Source organism: Pseudophryne corroboree, chromosome 6 (assembly GCF_028390025.1).
Source record: "Pseudophryne corroboree isolate aPseCor3 chromosome 6, aPseCor3.hap2, whole genome shotgun sequence".
NCBI lineage: Eukaryota > Metazoa > Chordata > Amphibia > Anura > Myobatrachidae > Pseudophryne > Pseudophryne corroboree.
Genome location: NC_086449.1, coordinates 821,380,454 through 821,386,153, shown reverse-complemented (window position 1 = coordinate 821,386,153; position 5,700 = coordinate 821,380,454).

Sequence of the window (5,700 nt, the reverse complement as noted above, 5' to 3'; positions counted from 1 at the left end):
CCAGAGACAGCCATACTAGGAGAGTGTGACTGCTGAGCCAGAGAGACTGCTGCACTACAGGACTGTTGAGCCAGAGAGACAGCCAGAGTGGGAAAGTGTGACTGCTGCACTACAGGACTGTTGAGCCAGAGAGACAGCCAGAGTGGGAGAGTGTGACTGCTGCACTACAGGACTGTTGAGCCAGAGAGACAGCCAGAGTGGGAGAGTGTGACTGCTGAGCCAGAGAGACTGCTGAGCCAGAGACAACCATAGTGGGAGAGTGTGACTGCTGAGCCAGAGACAGCCATAGTGGGAGAGTGACTGCTGAGCCAGAGAGACAGCTACACTACAGGGCTGCTGAGACAGCCAGAGTGGGAGAGTGTGACTGCTGAGCCAGAGAGACTGCTGCACTACAAGACTGCTGAGCCAGAGACAACCATAGTGGGAGAGTGTGACTGCTGAGCCAGAGAGACTGCTACACTACAGGGCTGCTGAGCCAGAGACAGCCATACTAGGAGAGTGTGACTGCTGAGCCAGAGAGACTGCTGCACTACAGGACTGTTGAGCCAGAGAGACAGCCAGAGTGGGAAAGTGTGACTGCTGCACTACAGGACTGTTGAGCCAGAGAGACAGCCAGAGTGGGAGAGTGTGACTGCTGAGCCAGAGAGACTGCTGAGCCAGAGACAACCATAGTGGGAGAGTGTGACTGCTGAGCCAGAGACAGCCATAGTGGGAGAGTGTGACTGCTGAGCCAGAGAGACTGCTACACTACAGGGCTGCTGAGACAGCCAGAGTGGGAGAGTGTGACTGCTGAGCCAGAGAGACTGCTGCACTACAAGACTGCTGAGCCAGAGACAACCATAGTGGGAGAGTGTGACTGCTGAGCCAGAGAGACTGCTACACTACAGGGCTGCTGAGCCAGAGACAGCCATACTAGGAGAGTGTGACTGCTGAGCCAGAGAGACTGCTGCACTACAGGACTGTTGAGCCAGAGAGACAGCCAGAGTGGGAAAGTGTGACTGCTGCACTACAGGACTGTTGAGCCAGAGAGACAGCCAGAGTGGGAGAGTGTGACTGCTGCACTACAGGACTGTTGAGCCAGAGAGACAGCCAGAGTGGGAGAGTGTGACTGCTGAGCCAGAGAGACTGCTGAGCCAGAGACAACCATAGTGGGAGAGTGTGACTGCTGAGCCAGAGACAGCCATAGTGGGAGAGTGTGACTGCTGAGCCAGAGAGACTGCTACACTACAGGGCTGCTGAGACAGCCAGAGTGGGAGAGTGTGACTGCTGAGCCAGAGAGACTGCTGCACTACAAGACTGCTGAGCCAGAGACAACCATAGTGGGAGAGTGTGACTGCTACACTACAGGGCTGCTGAGCCAGAGACAGCCATACTAGGAGAGTGTGACTGCTGAGCCAGAGAGACTGCTGCACTACAGGACTGTTGAACCAGAGAGACAGCCAGAGTGGGAAAGTGTGACTGCTGCACTACAGGACTGTTGAACCAGAGAGACAGCCAGAGTGGGAGAGTGTGACTGCTGAGCCAGAGAGACTGCTGAGCCAGAGACAACCATAGTGGGAGAGTGTGACTGCTGAGCCAGAGACAGCCATAGTGGGAGAGTGTGACTGCTGAGCCAGAGAGACTGCTACACTACAGGGCTGCTGAGACAGCCAGAGTGGGAGAGTGTGACTGCTGAGCCAGAGAGACTGCTGCACTACAAGACTGCTGAGCCAGAGACAACCATAGTGGGAGAAAGTGACTGCTGAGCCAGAGAGACTGCTACACTACAGGGCTGCTGAGCCAGAGACAGCCATACTAGGAGAGTGTGACTGCTGAGCCAGAGAGACTGCTGCACTACAGGACTGTTGAGCCAGAGAGACAGCCAGAGTGGGAAAGTGTGACTGCTGCACTACAGGACTGTTGAGCCAGAGAGACAGCCAGAGTGGGAGAGTGTGACTGCTGCACTACAGGACTGTTGAGCCAGAGAGACAGCCAGAGTGGGAGAGTGTGACTGCTGAGCCAGAGAGACTGCTGAGCCAGAGACAACCATAGTGGGAGAGTGTGACTGCTGAGCCAGAGACAGCCATAGTGGGAGAGTGTGACTGCTGAGCCAGAGAGACTGCTACACTACAGGGCTGCTGAGACAGCCAGAGTGGGAGAGTGCGACTGCTGAGCCAGAGAGACTGCTGCACTACAAGACTGCTGAGCCAGAGACAACCATAGTGGGAGAGTGTGACTGCTGAGCCAGAGAGACTGCTACTCTACAGGGCTGCTGAGCCAGAGACAGCCATACTAGGAGAGTGTGACTGCTGAGCCAGAGAGACTGCTGCACTACAGGACTGTTGAGCCAGAGAGACAGCCAGAGTGGGAAAGTGTGACTGCTGCACTACAGGACTGTTGAGCCAGAGAGACAGCCAGAGTGGGAGAGTGTGACTGCTGAGCCAGAGAGACTGCTGAGCCAGAGACAACCATAGTGGGAGAGTGTGACTGCTGAGCCAGAGACAGCCATAGTGGGAGAGTGTGACTGCTGAGCCAGAGAGACTGCTACACTACAGGGCTGCTGAGACAGCCAGAGTGGGAGAGTGTGACTGCTGAGCCAGAGAGACTGCTGCACTACAAGACTGCTGAGCCAGAGACAACCATAGTGGGAGAGTGTGACTGCTGAGCCAGAGAGACTGCTACACTACAAGGCTGCTGAGCCAGAGACAGCCATACTAGGAGAGTGTGACTGCTGAGCCAGAGAGACTGCTGTACTACAGGACTGTTGAGCCAGAGAGACAGCCAGAGTGGGAGAGTGTGACTGCTGAACCAGAGAGACTGGTGAGCCAGAGACAACCATAGTGGGAGAGTGTGACTGCTGAGCCAGAGACAGCCATAGTGGGAGAGTGTGACTGCTGAGCCAGAGAGACTGCTACACTACAGGGCTGCTGAGCCAGAGACAGCCATACTAGGAGAGTGTGACTGCTGAGCCAGGGAGACTGCTGCACTACAGGACTGTTGAGCCAGAGAGACAGCCAGAGTGGGAGAGTGTGACTGCTGCACTACAGGACTGTTGAGCCAGAGAGACAGCCAGAGTGGGAGAGTGTGACTGCTGAGCAAGAGAGACTGCTGCACTACAGTCAGAGAGACTGCTACACTACAGGGCTGCTGAGCCAGAGACAGCCATACTAGGAGAGTGTGACTGCTAAGCCAGAGAGACTGCTGCACTACAGGAATGTTGAGCCAGAGATGCAGATAGAGTGGGAGAGTGTGACTGCTGAGCCAGAGAGACTGCTGCACTACAAGACTGCTAAGCTAGAGAGACAGCCAGAGTGGGAGAGTGTGACTGCTGAGCCAGAGACAACCATAGTGGGAGAGTGTGACTGCTGAACCAGAGAGACTGCTACACTACAGGGCTGCTGAGCCAGAGACAGCCATACTAGGAGAGTGTGACTGCTGAGCCAGAGAGACTGCTGCACTACAGGGCTGTTGAGCCAGAGAGGCAGCCATAGTGGGAGAGTGTGACTGCTGAGCCAGAGAGACTGCTGCTCAGAGGCGTAACTAGGGTTTTTGGAGCCCAGGGCAAGATCAATAATGGCGCCCCCCCCAAAAAAAAAAAAAATAATAATAATAATTTTTTCTTAATAAAAATAATAAATTAATAAAATGATAATAAAAAAAAAATACAAAAGGAAAGTATGTGCAGAGGCCACCGGTGTCACTGCATATAAAGATGTCAGGGTGTGTATGTATGTGTATGTAGGTGCAGTGGTCGAAGTTGAATTTTTGAAGGTGGAATGAAAGAGTGCAGATAGAAATTATGCGCGCGCCGAAGGCGCGCGCGCTGCGGAAAAGGGGCGCAGTCACTCAAAAGGGGCGTGTCCTTCAGTGTAGTAGGACCCCTTATACTATCTAGTACTGGTGCCCCTTTCACATTATAGCACACGGTATGAGCCGAAATTCACATTATAGCACACAGTATGAGCCGAAATTCACATTGCCCCACACGGCATGAGCCGAAATTCACATTATAGCACACAGTATGAGCCAAAATTCACATTACTCCACATGGTATGAGCCAAAATTCACATTTCCCCACACGGCATGAGCCGAAATTCACATTATAGCACACAGTATGAGCCGAAATTCACATTGCCCCACACGGCATGAGCCGAAATTCACATTATAGCACACAGTATGAGCCAAAATTCACATTACTCCACATGGTATGAGCCAAAATTCACATTTCCCCACATGGTATGAGCAGAAATTCACATTTCCCCACATGGTATGAGCCGAAATTCACATTACAGCACACGGTATGAGCCGAAATTCACATTACAGCACACGGAATGAGCCAAAATTCACATTACCCCACATAGTATGAGCCGAAATTCACATTATAGCACACGGTATTAGCCAAAATTCACGTTACAGCACATGATATGAGCCAAAATTCCCATTATAGAGTTAGGGGATCCTACACCCAGAATTAACATGGCCTGTGGGGCACTATGATGAGGGGAGCCCACCCCCTTAATAGACTAATTGCAGAGTTTAGCAGCGGAAGGGCTGCAGCGGTTTCTCACCCCAAGCTGCGGCGCTTCTGCCACCTCCGACACTCCACATCTTCGGCACCACCCGGGATGCAGAGCACCGCACCGGTATGCACCCTTTTCAGTGTGGCCTGCTGCGCTCCGAAGGGGTTCTTGTTTCATGCTGCAGGATCCCGATGTGCGCCTTCCTCCCCGCTGTTACTGTCACGGTAAGCATTAGTATCGTTTACCGCAGAGGCCATTTTCTGAGGCATATGTGCTAAACCTCAGGAACTGAGATGCCCTTCTCACCATACAGCTGTGTGGCCGAGCCGGGCGGGGGGACAGCCAGCAGCAGCATGCCGGATATCAGCAGCAGAGGGTGCGGGCTGTATATACTTGAGGCAGCTGGATATTCAACAGTGCTGAAAGCCTCCGGAGCCCGCACCCCCGGAGCTGCAGTACACCGGCAGAGGACACCCATCCCCCGAACCCTGCGTAGCCCAAAGCCGAAGATCAGCAGCATGTTGAACGCGGAAGCAGAAGCTGCTTATTGCCGGTCAGCATGCTGCTGATCTCCGGCTTTGGGCTCCGCATGTGCATTACAGCCCCCACCCTCGGCTGCCGATATCCGGCATGCTGCCCCTGCTGGCTTTCCACCCGCCCGGCTCGCCCACCCAGCTGGATGGTGAGTGAGAAGGGCATCGCAGTGCCCGTGGTTTAATACATATCTCTCTTCGGTAAATGGCCATTAGTACATCCCACACACACTGATTACACACACACAGACTGGCCACCCCCAAATCCTACACACACCCACTCAGACTACACACACACATTCTCATACTTTCCTCTCCCCCACACACACACTGGACTGCAAAAATTTACACACACTGACACTGTTCCACACACACACAATTAACACACACTCACACTGTCCCACACACACAATTAACACACACGCACACTGTCCCACACACCAGTGGCGTGCGGTGAGGTCAGTGGCGTGCGGTGAGGCACTACAGCCATAATGTCCGCCGAATCCTGCCGATGACCCCTACTGCCACCGAGCCAATGCCCGCCACTGCCTCTGAGCCGATGCCCGCTGCCACCACCAATGGCTTACAAACTCGCCCACCATCAACTGACCCAGCCCTCCGCCACTAATTTGCAACTCAGTCCAAAGTCGCCAATGCCCGCTGCATGC